We start from the raw sequence: 26,118 nt of genomic DNA, 5'->3' as shown, positions 1-26,118 counted from the left end.
CTTCACAGCCAAGTTCCCCATATGATTTATTTACCACACAGGTGGGGAGCAGAACAGCATCCTAATACTCCAGTAATACTTTTTGTTCCCTTTTCCTTTGCAAAACAATTATGCAGTAATTTCTTTTCAGCAAAGGGGTACAGTTCTGGCTTCCCTTCCAAGCCAGTAAAGTGTGAGATCATCATGGGGAACAGGTTTCTTCCCCTCAGCATCCTTGCCATGGACCATTTACTCCTCAAGGAGATGCAGAGGCTGAAACACACCTATGCAATTTCCTCCAGCTTTTAACATCTTTGTTCCCTGAGGCAAGGAAGAGACATACAGATTTATATTTTAAAAATTTACTTTAAAAACAATACAAACACATTCTATTTTCACAGAAATATTATAGACTATACACATATGTTGCCTGTGGCTCTCCCATACCTGAATATACCTAGTGACCAGATCAAGAAATTAATGTATAGCCAAGATTCCTCACATGCAAGCAGTGCTTGCTTTTTCGAAGCTTTCATTCTGCTTGCAACCAGCCTCCTCCAGCAGTGTTTTGCCCCTCAGCTACATCTCTGCTCCTTCCAACAGCTCTTCTCTCTCTCTCCACTCTGGCATCTCACCCTCCATGACCCATTCCACCACAGTTTTTAAAGGGCTGTACCAATGGCTCTTATCTTTGCTCCCTTTCCTGTGGAAACTAAAATTTCTGGAAACTTTATGTCTCCAAACAGCAGCAAAGAAAACTGGTTTTATCCAGGGTGCAATTCTTCCTTCACTCTGGCCACTGGGAGCCACTGGATTCAGCAAGTCACCTACTTGCAGACAGATGGGCCAGCTCTTCCACCCAAGTCCCCTCGTAGAATCAATATACAGAAAGGGGATGTAAAAATAGTCACAAATATACAAAGAGCTTATAAAACTGTAAGTTTTCTAACATAATCTTTAGATTGCACATAGACAAATTCCCCAATGCTATACAAACACTACTGATCAATTTTAAATCTTTACTTAAGTGTATTCAAAAGCTTAATAGTTTCAAGATTACAATAAAGAGAGGGAGGATATGTGTTGCTCTTTTCACTTTCATTACATAGTTTTAATCCCTATTCAAATGTACGTTCAGAAAATAAAGGGCTTAGCTAAAGCATACATTTTCTAGAGAATTATTTTTAGCTTGCTTAACATTGAAGGAATTCACTGCAAGCTCTCCACAGCATGCAACAACGTTCCCACCAATCTCTCTGTTACAAATTAATGAAAAGCTGACTGCTCATTCTCTGCCTAAAGGCATCTACCATGCATCATAAATTTCAGTCATGGGCACTGAGGAGCAGATCAGGGTACAACCTTACCCAAACCATCCAAAGGAAGTTCTCCACTTCACATTTATTGTAGCAAGATGATACCTTGAGCCTTCTACACAATTAGTTCTCATATACTCTCCTCTTTCTCTCACTACCAGACTTCTCCACAAGCATCACATGTTCAGAAAAAAATTGACAGGCTCTCTGATCCTCTTTAAAGCACAGTATGCAGGACAAGTTAAGTATTTTTAACAGCCAACTCCACTGCTGAAATGTCATGTTGAGTTTGAAGGAAAGAACAAGCATCAAGTATTTGCAAAATTGCATCAAAAGACTCAGCAGTGATCTTCCCATTAAAGGCCCTGCCCTAAACAAAACCTATGAAGTATTTTAGCTGTGTACTTTGGAACAATGCCTAGAAAGAAGGCTACAGAGATCCCCCCACCCAAACCACTGCTCTTTGACTGGTATTTATCAACAGCAAAACAAGTATAAAATTATAATACAAAATCACTTGGCTACACAAAAAATAACCCAACTTCTAAAGCAACAACAAAAATGTTATGTATGATAAGTAAATTTTTTAAAGTGCTAAACACTGCTTTAATTCAACTGCTCCTGCTTATGTGCGAGTAACTTTAAGCTATTACTGGCTAATGGAGAACAAGTTAATTTTGAAACACAAAGAAAACTTAAATAATTTACTACATTAAAGGCTTATAGACCTTGTCAGTCAAAATTCTCTGTTTCCAAAGAAAAGGAACATTTTACAATTTAAAACAGAGAAGAGCCAATCGATTGTAATACTTTAACTTGAACACAGTGTGAATTACTAGATAATAATACAAGCTATTTAATAAAAAACCCCCACATTTTAGCTCATCATTTACGATCACTAGGCTAAAAAGCATTAGCATACCTGCCAAAACTCGTCATTTGTTTTTGACTTCTGTAACTCAAAACAACATTGATAAATGTGTAGAGGAAAAGACCCACAAAACATTTTCCCTTGGCTTTAAGTTTAGTTTTTCACAGCAGGCCACGTATTTGTCCCATCTTTTGCCTGCCAACCTGGCCTATTCTGCTCTCTGGCAGTCTTTCCCCAAAGTTCTTCAAGGTGTGCAGCTCCACGTTTGCACATTATAGACCATCACAGCATCAGAACAAACTTGTAACTTCTAGCCTGGAGTTGCAAACTGCACAATACACATATCTTTCATGCAGCCTAGCAGGGATGGATGAGTCATGCATCCAATCCTTTTCACCACTAAAGCTTCTAATACAATGTGTGAAGAAATCATACAAAACAAAGCAAGCTATTGTACCGAGTTTTAGAGGAGTGAAGTCTGAATTATTTTAGTTAAAATTGACAGTGTTTGTCTGGTAATGGAAAACTTGCATCTGAAATAAACCCTTAAACGGCAAAGAATTCCTCAGCTATGGAAAACTAATTAAAGCAAGCAGATCCATGAGCTCTGCTACTAATGAAGCTTAGTGTTGTCAGACTTGGGCTTCACAGTTGATCAAACTTTGAGAACTCTGTCTTTCTGTTCATGGCTGAAATCAATCAACTGAACAAAAAAATTACATAGAGAAAGAAGCACCTACAGATCCCAGCCCAGAAACCCAGGACAATGCCTTGCATCAGGACTGCACAAATTACACTGGCAGGATGGTCTCTGTGCTATGCATGCTCCTTACCCCTTAATACCACAGAATTATGCAGTTTCCTCCTAAGACAGAAGTGAAAAACTAAAGGGGACTCAGACACTTTGCCACCATGTCCCAACAGTCTTTCTGATGAACTTTCCCCGAGCACCCAATGCCTCATGCTCAACACACTCACACTCAGCAGTGCTGCGTGTCCAGCCCTTCCCACTGCTCCTTTTTCCATAACCCTCTGCACTGTGCAATACTAATGCATGAACCAAACCTGCCACAACATACACCCGGAGTGCCCTTCCCACCACTGCATGCCAAATACACTCACTCCTTCGCACAAGGCCATAAAGGTGTGGCACAGCTGAACAGGGGGTAACAGGGCATTTGATAAACCACAGACAGGCCCATATGCTGGCCAATGGGCAAAAAAAGAGGCACAGCTGGACAGCCAGGACACCTGGAGAGAATCCTTTTACAGGCTCAACAGACTGGTCACAGTTCAGATCCAGTTCCTGATCAGGAAAATGGACTACGTTCTTTGGAATGAAAAGCAAGTGTTTGGGGTTTCCTTAATTCTAGAGTAATTTTGTTCCTATTTAAATGAAATTTATCTAACTGAATTTGTATCTCTGCCCTGCCAGCTGCTTGTCAACATGCCTTTCAAACAAAGTAAGATGCTATAATAAGACTGCCTTCATTATTCTCAAATTTTTACATAAAAATAAAGGGAGAAACCATAAAAACACAGTTATTACAAGTGCTTTTGGCACCAAAAAATTCCTGTGGAAATAACTTTCATCAAATAACAGTAGCCACCATTAGTGACTATGTACAACACACAAATGGAGAAACTTCAGCATTATACTACTTGTGGAAATTATCATCATTTTCAGATCTACAATCTCATTCCTCCTTAATTTATATATGTCATCTAACACATAATTCATAGAATCTTAGTTAATTAAAGAAATCTTCGCTCAGTTTTACTGATAACAAACTAAAAAAATTCAGCACTTCGGCCACCAAGTGGATGGTGGTGCTTACACAGTGTTGTGAGATTGACTCTTTTGTCAAAAGACTGGCAAACCTTCCAAGCCCAAAGTGGCTGGAAGTCTTCAGCAAAGAAAAATCACCAAGCAGAAGTGTACATGAGGTTGACAGAATGACTGATGATTGGAAAAGTCAACAAGGATCCATTTCTCACAACAAAATCTAGTGGGCAGGTTACTAAAATGATAGATCTGTAACAAATTAGGAAATGCTTTTTCTTCACAATGTTCACCTGAATTATGGAATCATTGCAGCAAGACACTGGACACACATAATGCACAAAAAATAACTAAATTCTTGAATGATAGACCCACTGCTGGTTATTTAAAATACAAATGCTTGGGTTCAACCTTTTTAGAGCTAAGGAAGCTCCTAAACCACTAATTAAGGGACCTAACCATGGGAAAGAATTACTACATATACTTCATGCATTTCTTACATTTTTCTCCCTAAGCATGTTTACTAGCTGCCTTTAGAAAGAGTATGAAACTAAATGGACACTTGGCCTGACTGGAACATGCCTAGCTGTCTGTTCTCATGAAATTAAGGAAAATACGCCAAATACCAGATGACGGCCAACAAACCAACAGGCACAAAATGTATGCAGACATTAGACTCTTAATTCTCTCCCAGTTTACAAACAGCATTAATCACTATTTCTGTGAACAGCATTATATAATGTAAGACACAACAGATTTAGACAGAGTTATGTATAATTATTGTGAGAAACAAAAATCACAAATAAGAGAAATTATTTTGCTTCTCTCATACATGTGATTCTATTTGCTACTGGGAAAAAAGCCATGATCCACAGCCAACTCCCAAACAGGAAAATGAATTAGGTACAACCATTTTTAAAAGCCAAGGCTGTATTCAACAAAGAGACTTTTAGAAAGCTTTTTAAATTCAGTGGCAATTAAGACTGGACAGGTGGACCTTGTATACGAGGAATGCCCCAGCACAGTACACAAATCCCAGTATAAGGAGAAAGAAGTCATTTAGGCCAAGACTTCTGTTCCCTTTGTGTATTAAATGTTGCTTTTAATCTGGTTAACTACTCAACTTCCATGAGGACCAACAGTCCCTTCAGATGTATCTGAATATTGGTAAACCAGCCAATCAAGTCCAGTTACATGGCAACGGGGTAGGATTTGGGGGTGTTTCAGGGGTTTATTTAGTGGTAGGGTTATTTATTGTATGAGAGGTAAAGCAAGAAGAATTAAGTACAGAGGAATTTTTCAAAACTTTTTCTAAAGATGAGGCTGATACTAAATCTGATATCTTTTCCATGGGGAAGACTGTACACCAATCTAGATTTAATTTTGTCGTCACCTTTTCATAAAGAGATAGGATTTTGTTGTTTTGGACAGAGTTTGCTGCCCAGATTCTATTCACTGCTATGCTCAATAGCCATCAGAAATGACAATAACACTTCAGCCTGGAAAACTAGCATGACTCAGATGCCTACTGCCACTGAGACTCCTTATCTCCCATTATGTGACCTGTGAGAACCTGTCCCTTCTAATAAACAAAATGAAATGAGTTATTGAGAATAGGTAAAGGGATAAATCACATAGTAAACACCAGGTATTAGGCAGCACTTACAGCTGCTGTGTGCAGTACTCTACCTGAGACCTCATCAGTGCTAAACAGAAAATAACAGCTATGTCCCTTTACATGCAGCTTTCCTTATTTATGTATCTCAGATGTATAAACATGCGTACTTGTCCTTCAGCTGTAAACTCCACGTTCTCACTGGCTAGACTACTTTAAGTTTTTATTCCTCTTCCCGCAAGTAGGCAAAACATGCGCTCACCTCATTGTGTTTGGACTGCCTCTCCAAATTGTCAAAGCAACTGCTTTTCAACCATCCTTTTTCCCATGTGAGATCCATTTAAATTTTCCAGTTGAGGCATAAGACATTGTGTAGTGAATTTGGGCCAACTGATAATAGGCTTGCTTTTGTTACTTACATGTCATGACTTCTTATAAGCAACAAGTGGATTCACAGGGTCTGCAGACCATAGCTTGATAATCATTTACTATATCCTCTGTGTTCTACTAGCAAATTACCTAATAATAATACAGAACAAAACCAGAAGATATACTGGACCCATCTGAAATGCCTTCTCAGTCATCAGTAAACCATTAATGACACTTGTAGACCTTTTCTCAACCACTTGCGTGTTCATTTTACAATGGTTTCATGTGGAATTCTCCACTATTTTCTATGAGTGATGTATGAGATAGTCAAGAATATCACACACAGTCACTGCACAAAAAAGAAGTCAAGATACCTCGTCTATCTAACACTCATCTTCTATCTGTACTACCAAGGAAGGAAATAAAAATTGCCTGACACAGTTGGCTCTTGAGAAATCTATACTGGTTGCTTATCAATTTTATTATTCCAGACGTGCTTATAAAGCAATTGTTTAATAACTTGTTTAAAAAATGTGCAAGGATTAAGATTTCACTGACCAAGTTGCAATTTCTTTCTTCCTTCAGGTTTTATTGACTGGCTTACAATTCCCTTCATGTTCCCCAGCACCTTCAAAGTATATATATTTATATATTTTTTTAAAAAAGAAAGAAGTAGGGAGCACAGGTTTACATTTGCCCTTACCCAGTCTTCTGAAGACTCTCCTGTTCTTTCAAAGAGTCTCTGAATATTTGGACCAGAGTAGCTGACAAAGAGGTAAATTATAATGTTGAGTTTTCATTTTAGCAATCTTCCAGTTCTTATCTGAGCACAGTAAGCTATTAAAATCAGTGAAGGAAAAACATTAAGTTGATCACGCAAGACCTTAAATAGGAGAGAGAAAAACGATGAGAAGTGGACCTTGGTAAGAGTGACTCCTGACCATCTAGATTAAAAAAAAACCCCCACCAAACAAAAACCAACCAAAACCACACTAGTTTGAAGCACTGATAGCCCCTCAGGCAGTCCATGTTTGTGGTTGGTTGTTTGGGTTTTTTTCTTTAAATGAAGATAGTAAAAAAGTAGTCTAAACCACTAACCTTATTGCTTATCTTCAAAAGCCTGTTTAAAAGTTTAAAGTTTAGAAGTTTAAAAAAACTGTTGTGAAAAACTTACTAAACCCCTTTGGGCAGGTTTTGTAAGTGAAGATCTATTCAGGTATTGCCTTCAGCTACACTGCTGGGAAAGTGCAGGAAGCTGGTGTCTCCACTGTTCTGGTCCAAGGTATTCCTTACTGCTATAGTAGGAGGGCATTGTACCAATGGAAATCCCCTGTTGGCTCTCAATTGCAGTCAGCACAGTCACTTTTCTGTCAGTTTTTCCCAAAATGTGAGTGCCTGAACAGGCCTGTAGGTAAGAAATTCTCCATGAAACTGGGAGGCAGCTCTCCCTGTCAGTGACAGGAAAGACACAAGCCATTCTAACAGCCTGTCAAGACACAGGGAATGCAGCAGGAATAGCAAGAAGGCAATCTTTCTTTCTGTACCTGCCTTGAAGTAAATCGAAATGTCAAGTTACCTAGAAGGTAGGCTACACACTGGATTTAGCACACAACAAAGACATGATTCCATTAATGCATGCTGTTTTAATGCATGATCAGTTAAAGTGACCTAATGGTACTGCCAGGAACCACCCTATCGTATGTGCACTAATTTAAATAATTCAATTATAAAAGGTCACACTAACCTAGGCATATCAAAAAGGTGCTCTCTCTCTCTTCCCCTGTTTTTTTTTTTAATAGAAGAAAAACTAAAGAGAAGGAAGTTTTTTAAAGAAAAAGAAAACCAAGAGCAAGAGACACCAATAAAAAACTAGTTCCCCAGTTAACACATACAATTTCTAGCATTTATGCCCTCTGGTTCCATTCTCCAGCAATGCTTACTGACACTACAGATGCTGAGTTAACACACATAGTGTAGCTTCAAACCTCCTAAGCCCAAGAAGTATAGTAGTAGAGTGCCTCCTTTCACCAGTATCCCATTCACCAATAAAATATCTATGTTTGTTCTTTTCGCTTGATAAGCTTTGGGCCTATGATACCACTTGTGCAGAGTTTCTGCACAATTTCAGTTTGCTGTGTTCGATGCATACATGAGACCGGAGCAGGTACAAGGCCCTACATCTTCTGTATGTTGCCAATACAGTGATGCATCTCATCAGACCGCATATCACTAGAACAGTTAAGACTTACTCAAAACACATTTAGAACTGAAACGAATACTAACACGCTAAAGAAAAACACAATAACATACATGGATGAAGGAGGACTGGTTCAGATAATTTCTTAATCCTTATTCCTGACAAATGTCCATGTTGTCCACATTTAATTTCCTAAATTTGTACTTTGATTTTTTTTTTTGGTCAGTGGTAGCTATTATACCTTACCATTCAGCAAGGAGTTGGCTGAAATCAACTATGTCTTTAACATGACATATGAGTCATCCAGAAACACAGCTGACAAGGATTCTCAATTCACACTGGCAGACATCAATTTAGGCAAGCAGAAATCCTTCCATTGTGATGTGGATCAAAATTTTACTGAATAGGATCAAGGTTATAGTATCTACACTGTACTTCAGTTACAGTGCACTGAGTTGAACTATTGTTTTTGATTTTTAAAGTTACGTATTAGCAGAAAGAAATCACTTTTCACAGAACATGGCAGTTGAAGAAATTGGATTGCACAGTCTCCTACTAGTACAAGAAAAAGAAAGAGGTACTGACTGGCCTCTTCTGAGTGATCCTTTGACCAGGAGCAACACACTTCCACTGATAGACTGCTGTGTGTTCATGGAAGAGATACACATCACACTGCCTCATCCTGGCCCATCCAGTAAGGAACTAAAGGTAACAGAGAGATGAGCTGTAACATATCAGCCTGAAGTACAGCATGAGGAAAGGCAAGCCAAATATTCAACTAAATTGTTGTCTTTCTACTGTTTTAAAAATATGCACTTTCTATTCACATGACAACAAAACATTCCGGAAAAGAAAAATTATGCCAATCCACAGCACATTCCATGTTTTCCCCTTCTACAATACATAATTCTTCATTATGTATTTCTTTATACAGGACTTAAACAAGCCCTTCGTTTACACAGATCCTTCAGTCTAGAAGGATGGTTTACAGCTCCCAGTTTAAACAATTACAGTGGTGCATAACTTGGCTATCAGATTGTCTTAGCAGACCTTAACAATTCACAAACTTGCAGAGCAAACATCAGCGAAGCAAAAATGCCTGTGTTTGTATTAAACAATGGCAAACTGAAGAAGAAGCATCAGCATCTAGTTTTACATCGTAACTGTGACCCAAATTAATTCTGTTGTATTTTCCCAACAGATGTCCAAAAACCAGGGGTAATTCCATCTCCTTTTTCTAATTCTAGGACCATTTATTTCGAGACAAAAACACATTTACCTGAGCTGAATAGAGATTAACGTTTTTAGTAAGATTTTGTCAGATAAACCATATTCAGAACCATAAAACATATTTATTACCCAATTAACATACACTTATGCTACATATTAAGACAAACTCATGTAATCAGAAAACTAATTAACATGTTTCTAATGACATGTTAATTCATGTCATTAGAAAACAAAACATGTATTCCTGAATTGGGCACCATGCCTTCTGCATATCTCAACCAATTTAGCCTCCTTCATCACTGTTCTTTTCAGGATTCCATGTGTTTGTACTGGTTGTTTATGTGACTACACCAGAAAACCACCATAACTTGTTTTATCTGAGGCAAAGAAAAATATATACATATATATGCATCAGATATGTTACATCCCTACAAAAATAAAGCAAAAGCGGATAGCTCCCATTCAGGAAAAACAACTTATCTGCCTTCAAAAAGAAGAAAGGAATTTACTTTCCATTATTTCACAATACAGCCTGGCACCATATGTTTCATTGGATTTTTTTTCTATTTTTGTTTTTCTTCCCTCTTGAAGGACTATAGCAAGCTCTATTATGCATGGATTCAGAAACTACGAGTCAGCCAAAAGTCGCAGATCTCCCAGGACAGACATGTCCATCTGACATTTCACAGCAGGAGAACAATAGCAGCTTCAGTATAGACACAACAAGCTCACACAATCCTTACACAGCCAGACAGAAAATCTGCCATAGCTGATAGCTAGCTGCCTTTGAAACTCCAGACAGATGTTCCTGTGTAACACCAGGATCAAATGCTTCTTTCTTGTTTCTGTATTTTCAAATTCCTCATTTTTTTCATAGCAACCAAGACACTGTCACTTTACTACTTGTAACCTCTGCAGAGCTTTGGGAAAATCACACTTCAGAAGCAACAGAACCTAAGACACAGAAGCATATTCTTTAATCTGCAATTTTTCTACTCTTGGGGCTTATTTTAAAAGTAGGTTATCCATAAAGTTTGACATAAAGACTGTGCTTGTATTGTAGAATGATTTTTCTAGAGCTTTGCTTAACAGCCTTCAATTATCTTCTCCATGAATGTTTAACAGCATTCTGCATTTTCTTCTCAACTGTTGAAAAAAAAATCCACTTTGATTTTTTAAAATAATTTATTTCATATCTGTAGATCTTGAAAACAAAAGTTATAGACAAAAAAAGAATTACTTGTAAAACACTCTAATCTTTGAGTGGCTATGCAGCAAAAATTGACATAGCATTGGTTGCAGTTCAATTAAGAAAAAGTGTTACTGGTAACATTCAACCAATTTACATATCTAAAAATAATCTCACTAGGCCCATCTGATAAACTTTTGTTTCAGTAGTATATGGTGGAAGTTTTTCCTGATGAGTCTCACTGGGTTTTGATTACAGAAAATTTGCAACACTGGCTGCTTCACAGTTCCCACATTTTCCAGAAGCAAACAAATGAGTCATTTTAAACAACAGGATAGTGTCGGTATCCTACTGTGAAGTTTGCTTCATCAAGAATGAGCTTCTGAAATGTTTGACTTCTAGTAACTGAGGGCACACTGAAAACCTACACTTTGGTGTACCTTCAGAAGTCCATGCTGGAATTTAAAATTAAGCAAACCCAAAATGAAGCAAAAGATCCTCAAATATTATGTAACTTGACAAGATGAAGGCTGACATGTTACACCGTACAAGCTCACTGTTTTTTGTTCAAGAACAGTATCATCTGCATTTCTTCTTTAAGGACCTCACAGACAGAAAAAGGTAACAGTCCAGGAAAGGAAAGAAAAATAAAGAAGCTTGGGAAGGAACAAGAATAAAATATTCCAAAGATGAAGCTAGAAAGGATGTATATGCATATGATTGATAGAAGGTACACTTTATACAACATCCAAATTCCAAGTTTTTGCTCCAAAAATTTAGCTGTGTCTCTCAGATATTTCTGGAAATTTTACAGGCACTGGATGTACAGTTCTCCTTAGTAAAATCAATATGATTTTGAAACTATAATGCAAATTCCTTTTCTTGTAACTTTCCACAAAGATGGAAAGTCCCACCCAACTGGCAAAGGCAGTTAAGCATACACCAACTCTTACTCCTTTAAAGGTCCTTGGGTAGAAGCAGTATTTAAAACTTGAATAAAGATCTCTCAAATATCAAGACAGATTATGGATGCCACAGTAGGGAAAAAATTGCAATGAAAACTCTTTTAGACGGGCTTTGTTTTAGTTTAGTTTTTGGATGGCAGGGGTTGTTTGCTTTCTTACCTGTATTGAAGCTTGGAACATCTTGAGACAATGAACAGCACAAATTAAGCAGGAGTAAGAGTGCAGCTGGAAAAGTCAAAAGGTAACATCAAATTGAATTCCTCACCATTAAGGAACAGAACAACAGTTAAACCTGCCACAAAGGAAAACTAAATCTAAAATACCTGCTTTTCACTTGTATCCAAATCTGTTAATATGGTTGTCCTTTTCCTTGTACATGCCCACTTTTTGTCAAGCTGTGTTATAGTATATAACCCCTGTATTTTCCATTAAGAGGTGGTTTCCTAAACAACAGATTATATTAAGCATGCATCAACTAATTTCTTATTCTGCAAAATAGGCTATGTTCTATGTACTAACAAATTCAAACTCTAGAATGTCAGTTTCCATTTCTTAGCAAGGTTAATTAAACTGACTTAGTCAATGCACAGTTATTCTGTAAAGAAAACAAAGTAAACATTCTGGTAAACATTGGAGCTTTCCTTTTTTCCTTCCACCAAGGTCCACAGATCGATTAGAATGGGACCTGTGCCTTCAGGAAACAGACCAGAGTCAGGAAAAGTCTGCTTCTCCAGGAAGCAGAGCAGAGCAGAGACTGGACATACAGCACACTGTAAATGAGCATCCACCTCCCCTCTGCTTTTCTTACTTTACTGTGCTCCCTCAGATATTTTAGATATACCTGTAACATCTGCAGTAGTAAGGACAAAGACTGAAAAATAAAAGCACACAATACTTAACTATGACTTGACAGACAGCTAGATCCTTACTTGAGTTGTACAACTGTTCAGGGTTGAAAATTCCTAAGGAAATACCATGAAGGAGGAACAATTTTCAAATTAATACAAGACAGTGAATGGCCATGAGAGTTATAGGGAATAGTTTCATGAAAAAGAAACAATTCTTTTTCCTAGGAAAGTTCTTAAATTCAAACAAAACCTCACACCGGAGATGCGGTAAGCCTCATAATGCAGCAAGACATTTTAACATAGTGTTGGGAGAAATTAAGTCACAATCTATAAATTGCAGGGCTGGAAAAAAATTTGTGCCTTAAGGAACCATTTAATGCTGGGATCCTTGCAGAGAATACTTCTCCTGCATGTGTTAATATCATCAATAGAATACCATCATATTTTTGCCCCAAAGTCTCATAAAAAGCCATTAAGGTTATGCTTCGCATGTTTAACATGGTATGTAACTGCTGGACTTTACATACACCAGTACAACACTTGTTGACATCTTTCTGGAGCCTAGCTCACCAACAGACTACATCATCAAAACACTCCTTTTAAATCCACACAAACCCAGATGGAAGCCTGCTATTGACCAGGAAACTCTCTCTGCCAAGGTGCATTTGCAAAGCCTCTGTGTTTTGTTAAATAAACCCAAGAGCAAGCAGTTCTCCAGACAGAAAAGTTTAAAAACAGTGTCAGGGCCCCTCTCCCAGTTCTATCTTTTGTTCCATCACAGACGATCACTGAAAGTTTTTAAAAATGCAGACTTAAATGACAAAAAAGAAAATCAAAACAACCCCAACAGTTCCCACTGTGTCCTCACGTACTGGCTGGCAGAATGGGATTATTACTAGCAGTTTCCAGATGCAAAGAGACTGATCACAAACTCATTGGCAGGACTCTGCTATGTACTTTCTCCCAGCTGTGAGAGCTGCTCTGCCCGCCAGCACTGTCACACAAGCACTGGTCCATCTTCCTTCAGGTAAACACAAGGAATGCATGGACAGTTCACAAAGCAACGGGAAACTGATTCCAGTGAAACAGGGACTGCTCTGCAAGTCAGGCATAACTGCAGCTTTCACAGCAAGTACAGATGATCCCACCGGCACATTCCTGGTATTCCTGCAGGCAGGGGCAGTGTGACACCTCAGTGAGCAGCACGTAAATGAAGCAGACCCTTGAATGCCCTTTGCCTCAGAAAATTCCTTCAAACAGAAATTGCTCTTTACAGCCTACAGATGCAGAAGTGCATGAACCCAACAGGAGATGAGGACCCAGAAAGGAGACATCTAGAGCAACCAGACCAGTAACTCAACCTCAACCAGTCTGTCTCTGCAAAACAGCACATATTTTGATAGATCTCAGGACAAGTAGGCTTTGTTTCTGTGATAGCAGTTAACTCCTCACTGCTGACAACTGTGTTCTTCCATTTATGTTTTTCTAGGGCACTGCCTTGTACCTGGAAACATTCATCTTAGCGTGGCCATTGCCACGTCTGCCAGTCACTCCTCAATCCAGAGTACTGTGTACAAGGGCCACAGCAAAATGTCTCTCCTCTTTGTATAAAGCACTACTTCGATTTCCAGGAACAGACCAGTTTATTTTCCTCTTTCCAAAACTAACATTACTGCTACTGTAATCCTGGAAAAAGAGATACCCAGGGGAGAATCAAACAGCAATAACAGAAGTTGTGAAAACAAAATGGCTTCCTTCCATCTGTGAAACACAACCACTGGGGAGGGAAAAGGCGGAATGCTTTGAACAGGAATCTCTGCAATAAGAGTTTATTTAGATGTGTCAGACAGACAGTGTCCTGCTGTGCTTGTCCCCAATTATCTGGAATTAGAAATAAGATGGGGAGAAGACTGCAAAGCTTTGATCTGAAGCAGAACAACACCAGTTTCATGGTATCAGTCATGTCATACCCTTAGAGGCAGCCAAGCCTGAGATCTGTTCCTAAAACTCTCATATGTCTTATAGTCTCCTGTATCCACTGACCTCTTTTGACCCAAATGATGAGTAGCTCCTTTTGCACACAAAATGAAAGCATTTCGTAGAAGAAGGAGACCTGCCTGTAACCCCATGGCTGCAGCTTCAGGAGCAGCTGAACTGGTTTGAAGTTTTTTGCCAACCAAAAAGGAACATGAGAGAGGGCTTCCCCTCCTCCCCCTCCCTTCACTCTGCCCTATACCTGGCCAGTCAGTCCCATCTCCTTCCCTCCTTTACATCAACATGACAGACCACCCTAAACCTGAGTTCTTTTTCTCTTGAGTTAGTCTGGGAGAGGGGGAGAGCAGGGCTGGTCAGAAGCAGAGCCAGGCTATGCCCTCCCTCAATTTTGGGGAATCAAGACACTGGGTCACCCCCCATACTGCCCTCCTTGAATACCATTGGAAAGGTTGCCCATCTCTGGGATTTTAGAACATCTCTAATTTGCCTCATCTGTAATATTTTTTAAATGTCATTTGTCTGGAGTTAGGCCCACACATTATTTTTTTCTGATTACTCCAGACATCTCTGCTTTCTACTAGGACTGCAGTACTGCACAAGCACTCACCTTGGTAATTGCTCATGTTACAGCTTTCTGCAGTCATGGCAGAAGATAAACTCTTTCAGATTTAGGAGAGACCTACCTAAAAATGTTACTAGCTTGCTTATTATATTATTATATTAGCTTGCAGTTTATTTTAACTGACATCTCCTAGAATGCTGTATGTGTTTTAAACAGAGGTTTAGAACTAAAAACTTAAATAAACAACAGGAATTTAAATGGCCTAAACTTATCCATCATTTAACAAACAAATTTATCTGACCATATCTGAGCACACACATCTGATCACTTGAAGTGTGCCAAGAGACACAACACTTCCTTCCTCTGATTTTTAAATCTAGAGGGACAGTAACCTTAAAAAAATTTGTCTACGCACCACTGTTTTGAAAATCAGAAAAGGTTTTCAATGGTCAGGTGACCAAAAAAGCAAATAAAAAAATACTATCTGTTGTCTGAAAAAATTATATACCATCTGAATACTCCTACATAAAAGAGAGTGTTAAAATGACGTCAGGATAAACTTGATACTCAAGCTTCACTACTTGCAAGGGTGAATACCCGCTGAAGCTAAATTGTCTCCTGACAAAAAACATCATGAGCTGGACATTACTGGAAAACAACCTTTATCTTTCTAAGTGGTAACAGAGTAAACTGTGACAGAGGAGGAACCTCCTGTTCCAATCTAGATAAGGAAGTCTTCTTTCAGATAAGATTTCATTTGCATGTGTCTTTAGTAGCAAGAGAATTGGCAAGCTCATCTCTTACGATGGTGGAGATGTCAGAAGAAAACCCAAACAACTCGAATCAACAAAACCCATTACTCTTTGAGATTTTCCAAGCTTTCAAGAACAGCACCCAGTTACCATGAATTTAGTGCAAGCTGGTAATAAGAGACAGAATAGTCCTTCTAATAGATGAGCTAAAGACATAGAGATTCGTGCAATTCTAGGAGTAACAAAAATGTATGCACAGAAAAACAGGCATATTAAAGCATTCCATCCAGCAGTGTACATGCCATACCGGCCACAGCTTATCAAAGAACAGGTCATTGGCCCTTTGTTGACTACATCAAGCTTCCTGAAATCTGCCCACACTGGGTCCTTTAGGAAATGATGGGATGTTTTAGTTCACTTAGTCAGAAGGCATTCTTATGTTCCTTTTATTTGATCAATACCCCAAATGAATGGGAAAAAATAAAGAAGAAAAGGCTATTCTGTATATCTTTAGTGTAGCCCACTTCTTTGCTCCTACCCAACCAAGCAGGACTTACTGTCCCAGAAAAATGTTTCTTTTTCCTTTCCTTTCTAGATACAGCCAGCCTCCTTACAAAATAAAACTAAAAAAAAAAAAAAAAAAAAAAAAAAAAAAAAAAAAAAAATTAATCTGACTCTTCTTTCTTGCTTTCCTCTACATATGCAACTCCTTTTACAGGTGTTGCAGAAAAAACCTGACAGGCCCATACTTTTAATTAATCCTCATGTGGCCAGTATACCATTTGCCTATTGCATACAGTGAAGTTGAGTTTTCAGTAACTACAGGAGAAATTTGAAACAGTCTTGAAGATAGTCCAAATTTTAAACCCATCCACAAAAGAGCTGGCTTTATGTCAAATGAATGCACTTCCAAGACATATGTATTTGTGTCTGTGCATCTGTCATCCGTATCTCTAATAAGTAAAGCTCCATGGATGTTTAGTTACCTGCATTGGTAACTTAGAGTATTTTCAATGTTTCGCAAAGCAGAAAACAAACAAACAAAAAACCCCACAACACTTCTCTGACAACAACATGAAATAAAATTAGATCCCACTGTATTTCAGAAAAAAAATCTGTTAAACCCAGGAGTTCAGTCAATAAAAATTAGCCCCTTACATCAAATGTAGCTTATAAATGATTAAGCTTTAACAATCCCACCCACTCTAGTAGGTCAGATAAAATCTGCTGCTTCTTAATTGGCAAAATATTTAACCAGTCTGAGTGATCACTTAAGAGAAGTTAACCCTTTGATTCAGTGTGTTTAAACATTAACATTTACAGTGCTCACAAAGTATAATCCAGTTACTAAAAAAACCCCTATTTACAGCTCATTTCTTTTGATCTGGAAATACATACAATAGCCACTAGCCAATAGCAACTTTACACAGAAGCAAGTTATTTTAAGATTTACATTAATTATAACTGGGAACCTGGTGGTCTGAATTCTATTTCTGATTCTTCATGATCCAAGAGACTAATTTTAACTAATTTTCTCAATTAAAGTCTTTGCAATCATACCTAACAGAAAAAATCTCCGAAAGAAATCACCTGGTCAAACATCTGAACTCCACTTCCGTACAAATCTCATTTCCTCAACTAGCAAAAAGCCGAGGCTTTTCTTATATTTCTTCAAGAGAGGAATACCAATTCTAGAAAGCAAAACTTAAAAAAAAAAAGATCATTTCTGCAAGTCTCTTTGGAAGGAGTAACATATACTAGCACAGCTCCAAGTAAAGATTTTTAAGCAAGCACCAAAAGCAAAAGATATGCTAGAGAATAGCTGAATTTTACCTTTAATCCCAGCACATTAAAAAAAACCAAGATTTTTTTTCCCTTTGATCTATGATAAAAAGCAGTCAGGTATAGCAAGCAGTACATCTTCCACTGCTTTTTACTGGAGCCATTGGTTTTCAGCTTCCTGGAGATAATCAAACCTTAAATATGAAGAATGTATCATAGTGATAAACAAGGGATGCATCACATGACATACTTCCAAAATATACTAGCAAATAACACTTAACTCTCTTCTTCTGGTGATACTGTGAGTGGAATTTCTAACACAGCTGATAATTCAGTGTGCAAAGTTAACATCAAGTTGCTCACGCTGTAGAACTGGGAGGCAGTTGGTTTCTGAAATACAGGTCTAATGAGACAATGGTGCAGCAGCCAGCCTGCCTGCCTGCCTGCCCCACGGCACTGCCAGCTCAGCAGTCAGGTCTTTTCTGTGTCAGAAACCTAACACCAGCCCTCATCACCAGATGCAAGTAAAAAAAAAAAGTTCTGATTAAACATGAGATGGCTGTCATGCTTCACATTCCCCAGACTCTCTGTAGTTTCATATATTTTTCATGCTTTTAAGAAGTCTCCTAGAACCAGTCATGCTCCTAAGCAAAGGGATCAGAAATGGTAAATCCCAACTCCTAGCTGCAGGCACCAGCTAAAAAGTCTCACAAAATCAGCTTCTTTCAAGCATTTTCTCCTTCCTCCTGACTCTCCTACTCTCAAAATGAGCAGGTCAGCTTCAGCAAGATGAGAAATTCCTCCAACTCCTCTCTTTCTGACAATTCTGTGACCTGGTGGTGAGGACACAGCACCTGGGAGGTTCCCCAGCCTGCAGAGAGATGGGAACACACATCATCCATTTTCAGTGGAAACACCCCTGCTGACAGGCAAAGGGAGGCTATGGTACTACCTCTTTAACCAGTATGCTATGAGACTACAGGGCAGGCACAGTTCTTCTACCTACATATCCTCAGGAGAGGATCCCATGTTGGTAGAGATGCCCAGGCAGCACCACGCCAGAAGTAGGCAGGAGATGAGCAGCAACACTGTCCATGGGCTAATCCTGCAAGACTCATCACTCCCTTGGAGATCTCTGGTTCTCTCTACTGACTCTACAAACATCGTAGGCTCTAAGATCATGTAACATGAATCAGGTGGCAAATTTTTCAGCTGTACATGGTTTTCAAACATGGAGTTGCTCTGAAGCTGCACCCAGCCCTTTTATGACTGAATACACTTGTATATCAATTTCTGGCAGAATTTTAAAGCACACCATTCTGAAAGTAAATTAATAGAAGAAAAATGAGTCAAGGGAAAGATTCAGTTTCCTTTTACATGCATGACTCATTTTAATTATCATCCTGCAGGCAAATCAGTTAATTGCTAGAAAGAACTGATTATTTACTCCTTTTCTCATTAGGTAAAAGCCATTGCACACTCAGACTGAAAAATCGCTACATGAACTAAAATTAGACCTTGCTTTATATTTCCAGCATTTTTACTTCATTTTGTATTTTTACCCTATTTTCAAACTATATTTTTTGGAAAATAATGGTAAGTCTATATTGCTAAGGCATGATTTTCTTTTTTTAACATCTGAAATTGGTTACATCAGCTAGTAAAGCATTATAGTATCTATTTTTTAAACTAAGTATCCAAACGTTTAAATCGGTGAACTACAAACATTTTATTTCATAGCGTATCTCAGTACACAGCATTTTTTTCAAAGCACTTAACAGATCAAGGTTTGTTTTTCTTTTACTATACTATAAGGCATGTTAAACTGTTGCATATAGGTAAAATCTTATAAAATGAAGGCCTTGTTGCCTTTGTAAAATCATGGCTCAAGCCTGTTACCTTGGCTAAGTAGAAAAGGACTGTGGGAAAGAGACACTGCTGAATTAGGGGTAGAAAAACATGTTATATAAGTGTCGCGTGCTCACATCTTGGTGTATGGTGGTTGGTTGAATTATGTTTGTTATGCCTTAAAACTATGTAACTGATAACCGACTCACTGCTTAAAAACACCAGGTTTTTGCAATAAAGGGGCTCTTCTTTGCACTTGCCTGGGGACTCTGTGTTGCTCTGTATGGCAACAGTCAAACTAAACTAATTTTTCAGGGAAGGGAAAAAGGACAAAAATTTTAATTGCTTTTTTGGGTTGTGTGATATGCTTCAGGGTTTTTTTGTGGAACAGCAGAAGTCATGCTAGAAAGACAAGACAAAAATCAAATCAAGCCCTGGTAACATGGCAAGTGCTCAGTCAATGAAATCATGCCAAAACTAACACCTGTAATTAACATACAATGGAATGACAATGATGAAAGCTCAAAAAAAGTTCTCTCTCCTTCTCTCTGAAGGAGTTGTGTATCACGGCTGGGAAGGTATCTTCTTTTCTCTAAAGAAATCAAATACATATGTTGGTATTTCAGCCTGGAAATAAGACATGGCAGGTATAAATAATGCAGTCCCCTAGCTACCACAATTTATTATTGAAGAGTAATATATCTAGAAAAATTATTTGGATTTATGAACATTCTCACTTATGCTGGGAATCTTCAAGATTGCATTATTTCAAGAACATATTATTTCATACAGAAGAGGCCTCCAGAAAAGCATTCAAACTTGTGAATGGGCAGAAACCCTAGGCCACTGGTTGCTGGCAAGGTAAGCAGTGGTAGAGTCCATCTGACCAGCTAAATGTGGCAGTAACTGCATTGATGTGGAGGTGACTGCACTGCAGGAGGGACTATCCCACAAGCTAACAAGGGCAGAAAGTAAAGCCAGGTGGAAAGCGCAGGTGACCCTGCTGACATGACAGCAGTGTTGTAATTTCAACCAATTTCAAGAACTTTTTTTCCTTGTTTTTTTTTTAATCAGAACGTTTTGCACTTCAAAGGGCAACCTCTCAAGGGACAGTGTTCACAAGTACTGTATGGTATACAGATTAGCCAAAATCAGACACATGAAAGCCATTGGCTTCTGGCCTCTATGCAAATACACACAGCTAGAAACACAGCTAATCTTCTGACCAACAAGTGAAAAGGCTCCTGCACCTGGGTCAGAGCAACCCTGGTATCAGCACAGGCTGGGGGATGGACAGATCAGAGCAGCCCTGCCCAGAAGGACTTGGGGGTGCTGGTGGCTGAAAAGTTGGACGTGATCAGGCAGTGTGCATTTGCAGTGCAGAACACCAACCATTTGGCTGCATCCAAAGCAGTGTGAGCAGCAGGGCCAGAGAGGGGATTCTGCCCCTCTGCTCTGTTCTGCTGGGACCCCACCTGCAGTGCTGCATCCAGCTCTGGGGTGCCAGCACAGGAAGGACATGGAGATGTTGGAGTGAGTCCAGAGGAGGCCACAAAAGTGATGAGAGGGCTGGAGCATCTCTCCTATGAGGACAGGTGAGAGATTAGGGTTTTTCAGCCAAGAGATGACAAGGCTCCAGGGATACTTCATAGCACCTTCCAGTATCTAAAGGGGGCCTACAAGAAAGCTGGAGAGGGATTTTTACAAGGGCATGTAGTGACAGGACAAGGGGCAACGGCTTTAAACTAGAAAAAGGGCAAATTCAGGTTTACAGTGAGGGTGGTGGAACACTGGAGCAGGTTGTCCAGAGAGGTGATGGGTGCCCCATCGCTGGAAACATTTAATATCAGTCTTTGAGCAAACTGATCTATTTGAAGATGTCCCTGCCCATTGTAGGGGGCTTGGGCTAGGTGACCTTTAAAAGTAAGTTCCAACTCAAAGTATTCTATGGTTCTATGAAACTGATTCACACCTCATGGAACTAGAAAGGCAGAGCTGCTATGTAACTTAAGCCATATGACTTCCCTGAAATAATTCAGCGTTGAACTACAATTTATTTTTCAGGGAGGGGAGGAAGGGGCGGGGGGGCGCGGGGGGAACTGTAATCTTGATTCTAGCATTGACCTTAACTTTCCTACTGACACCCTATCTCAGTTCACTACAGATTTTTCTGGCTCTTCTCTGGTCACAGTCAGCATCATCTTTGATACCTTGACATTAGCAGGTTATTCCAGTAGCAGTTGTATCAGTGCCAAATACATGATATAAACTCTACTCCTAGGCAGAGCACCTCATTTTTATACTCAGGAATTGTGACAGGTCTTTCCTCTTATCCTGCTATGTTGACAATTTATGTTGAGCTGACTATCTGCTGTGACCCTCTATTCAGAGTTGCCACATTTCCACATGACATGCCCATGGAGTTATTCATATTTCTCATCAGGATGATTTTGCCTTCAGAATTTCCAATCGGTCCACATCACCATCTCTTTCTGTTATTTGTCATTCCACTACCTGCTGTATGTCATTGGCAGGGAAAGCATTGACTTTTTCCATCACTGGTGATTTTTAAACACTCTTTTTATGCTGCAAGTTAAACGAGAATTAATCCAGAAATATATAATGCCTTCACTGCCCAGAAAGTCAGGCTGCCTGACCACAGCAGTCCTTTAGGGCCTTGCAAGCTCTGGTTTTGTGATTCTCCAGAGGGTTATATGGGTAATGTGATTTTTGCCACCAATAAAATGATCAGTGAAGAGAGAGCAGCTTATCTGCAAATCCAGCTAAACAACAACAACTCCATATTTAAGGTTACATTAGGCACCTGTTAGTTAGCCAGGTCAAAGCTGATACTTTGATTTTGCTTTGGTTTACTTTGTGAACAAAAATGGTTGTTGAAAGGTTAAGTACTTCACCTAAGCCTATTACACATCTTTATCCATCAATTGAAATTGTCACTTCACATAAAAAAAAATCTAGAAAATTTCATCAGATAAATTTTCCCACAAACCTGTAACTGTCACCATAGTTTTATACACTTATTCTACTGCCTATTAACTCAATCCCATCAAAGACAGCCCAGTGTCATATACAAAGCCTGGCTTTTCCCAGCATTTCTATCCAGTCCACCCAGCATCTTTTCCCTGGAGGAAGAACAGTGTGGTTTTCCAGGTAGTACCCACTGCTTGAGGAGCAAAATATTGCTGCCTACCACAACTTGACGCAGAAGGTCAGGGCTGAAACTACCAGTGATGGTACCAGTGACCATTCCTAGTATATCACTGTCTGCTACCATCAATCTGCTCTTACCTTCTCAGGCAGCGACGGCACTCTATTCAGGGCTGACAGCACAGTCCACTCACATATCTGTACATTCGTACATTCAGCTGTCTTCCTAACCTCTCCTCCCCCAGCAGTCCATAACAAAACACAGATCCAGCCTATAAATCCATTGTACAACTTTAAGTCATCACATGTAATCTAATAAACTAGAGACAGAACACTTATGTCATATTCTAGTCTCTGAAACTTCTCCAGAAGAAAAAAAAAAAAAAATTGCTGGGAAAAGTGGTGAGGATGGGGATGTAAATAGCATTAACAGAACAGAGAATTTACTGCACAGCTTTTCCAAATTTTCTGAATGCACTTTCTTTGGCCTTGGCGATTTTAATGGATTTTGTTTATGGGTGTTGTTACTGGACTGGAGTCTGTTTTGTTACAGATTTGTGATAAGAGCTACAGTGTCTCTTCCAAATACCAAACAACACTAATTATAAATTTCTTGTTGGTTTTGCTCTCTCATTTACAGTTATACCATTCGTATTAATGCACAAACTGTCATGTGCAGTTCAATTTGCTTCTTTATAGAAAAAACTCAATAGCCCCAAGCACAATGATCAGGATAATCAAACTCAAGGGGCAGAGTCTTGACTTCTCCCAAAGATTTGTAGCTGACTCCTCAGTACCCAAAGATTGAAGTCACCTGTGAGGTGAAATAGGAAGGGACTAAGTTCTGAGAGCACTGATTATTATCCTCCCCAAATAAATTAAACCACAAATGATTAATGTAAAAACCAAACTACTATTTTTGTAATTTCAGATTTAATACATATATGCCGTGTATCCTAGAAATGAACAGACATCTGAAGTTTAATAGGTGGCACTGGGAAGCACTGAGTTGTGCCATGGTGAGCAGAGACAGTCTGCAAAGCTCTTAAAATTAAAAACCTACTATATGGCTGCATTCAACAACTAAAGACCATACTTTGGGACCCACAAGTCCTCTGGCAAATCTATGCTCTCAAATAATTTACAAAAAATTGGATATTCTTTCAGAATTTTAAGACAATTGAAAATGGGCATGGAGCAGTTGGAAAAGGGCTTTAACTGTGACTACATCAGCTACTCCAGATTGGGGTTTTTAATTAAATTTCCAGCTTACAATTTCCATTTCTGCACATGAAGAACTAATTTCTTCTCATGTATGTGATCCTAAGCATATATATCATGCATAATTTTGATGGGTGGAAACCATACATTTCAATTCATCCCCTTGTACCCTTCATAATACCTCTAAACTTAAGTCAGATCTCTATGGTACTGCAACACCATCACTGCCAAATGGGTCATCTGTCTTTCAACACTTTTCAGAAAAGTAATTTTTTTCCATTTTAGATCAAAAGATTCACATAAACTTGAAGCATAAATATATAGCTACAGGCTGTCTATAGCTATTCCTAGTTATTAAAATTTTCAGCATCAGTTCATATTATAATTGATGCTGGTATTTTCCTAAAGTGTCAGTAAGCAGAGTTTTATAAAGGAAAGGAAGATTACATCTTTTAAGTGTCAGTCATCTTCTGAAATAAGTTTAGAAAAACCCCAAAACTCTCATCAGCAGGAACTCAACACTGCATTATGGCCTTAAAAAAAGAAGTTCCAGACAACATTAAAAAATAATCCTTCCTGAAGAGAATGAGAAGTAGATAGAATGCTCATAGCATTATTTAACATGCTCCAGTTCCTTTTTGCTTTTTAAAACCCAAAATGAAAACTGTGTCCTATCACCATAATGACTGCAGTTCTCCTGAAAACATCTGAAAGGGTATCTCAGACAGTCCATGGTGTATCTGTTATATAGGCTTACCATGTTTTAAGAACTGGAATTTGTGTCTTCAATGCTATATTAAATACATAAGTTAGTTAAATGAACTAGTTCTAGAAATAGAACTAGGCTTCTGTAAGTGACTGAAAAATATGCCCTGTTCACTTGGTACCTCAAGACAACCTCCCTGTACTGGACACACTCTCCAAAGCTTCTGACATGCAGACTCAGAACGTTCTCCTTCTACCAAAGTCAGATCAACTATTAAAAAACCCCAAACAAACAAACAAACACCCAAAAAAACCAAAAAACCCCAACCAAACCCCCCCAAAAGCTGAAACAAACAAAAAACCCATACAAACTCCCATAAAAAACAAAAAAAAACCCAACCCAAAAAAACCCCCAAAACAAAACATAAAAAAAACCCCAAACACAACAAAATAACAGCAACAACAAAAAAATCCCCGAACTGTAACAGATCTCTTGAGTACATATCTCTCTCCTTTCACTATTATCTACACCCACTTCTTTCTCAAATGGTTAACATAAGCTTTATTACTTGACTAAAAGAATAATAAATACAGACTCTGAGGAACTCACAGGAGTAGGAGACATAAAAAATTCAAGGTACCAAAGTGAACATGCACTCTTTTGAAGCAATTATCTTCATTTCAGCTGAAACAAGACAGATGCTCCATTTAACAGGCATAATTTCAATACAAAAATCAGTATTTGAAATTTTATCAAGAAACTGACACCACTCAGTTTTCTGCTATTCTGTTCCTATCAAAACAAAGGAAAATCCAATTTTAAATCCAATTTTGCATCATCTGTTTATAAGAGGAAAACAAAGACACTGTTGGAGTCTGTTTTAAAATAAAACTGTTAGTTCACAGAATGTGCTTTAAATTTCCACATTAAAAAAATCCCTAGCTATAAATGAAAGACCAACTGATACTGTACATGCTTTCTTAATTGCAAAACAATATCCCTCAGTTATGTTTCAGAATACTGAGGTTTCTTAGAAGCACTTTTTCTCAGTAGCAGCCACGCTAGAATATGGATAAGTTGAGGATTTGATTGCTTCTTTAAAAGTCAACCCACTCTAACCACTCATGCAATTTAAAAGCCTAGGAGTTCAACAATGCAATGAATAAAGTAACCGTAAAAAGGAATGAGCTAACTTTGCTTTTAGAACTTTTAATTGTGTTCGTTTTTGGGGCAACATTCATCTTTCTAAAGTACCAACTGTAAATGCAAAACTATAAATGAAAGCAGACAGAATCACAGAAAGCTTCCTAAAATTATGAAGTAAGCGAGTGCCTCATAACTTCAAAATTAGCATTTACCATGGATAATTAATTTAATAAACCACACTTCCTGGCAGCATGCCAACCCACCTCTTAAGGAAACACCAGGAGACTGTATGACTACAAACTCAGTTGGTCACTGAGTTATCTGTGAACTATTGTGAGCAATACTCATTAATTCATAAGAGATATAGTTATGAGGTTTTGGAAAAGGAATGGAAATAGCTCAGCTATTCCTCTTGTTCAAAAAACTTTGTATTAACACGTCCCTATTTTTTAAAGCAGAAGTCATATTTGTTTGTTTTGTTTGATGTACTTCACTGCCTATTGGTTACATTTAAAATTTCCAGGGAATGATTACATGAACCATGTCTTGACAGCATCACACATGAAAGTTTCCCAG

General features: G+C 38.5%; 1 protein-coding gene across 6 annotated transcripts in view; it reads right to left on the bottom strand.

Annotated features, from left to right (window-relative positions):
* The window catches only part of LHFPL2 (LHFPL tetraspan subfamily member 2), a 117,592-nt gene that overhangs the window by 76,855 nt on the left and 14,619 nt on the right, over positions 1-26,118 (bottom strand). For 2 of the 6 annotated variants that reach the window (XM_039567831.1, XM_039567833.1), the window contains exon 2: positions 11,674-11,739. The exons of the other annotated variants lie outside the window; for them this stretch is intronic. The gene's annotated coding sequence lies outside the window, so the exon portion shown is untranslated. The remainder of the gene's footprint in view (positions 1-11,673; positions 11,740-26,118) is intronic. 6 annotated transcript variants of the gene reach the window in all.

This window comes from Corvus cornix, chromosome Z (assembly GCF_000738735.6).
Source record: "Corvus cornix cornix isolate S_Up_H32 chromosome Z, ASM73873v5, whole genome shotgun sequence".
NCBI classification, from domain to species: domain Eukaryota; kingdom Metazoa; phylum Chordata; class Aves; order Passeriformes; family Corvidae; genus Corvus; species Corvus cornix.
This window is presented reverse-complemented; position numbering and strand designations above follow the sequence as displayed.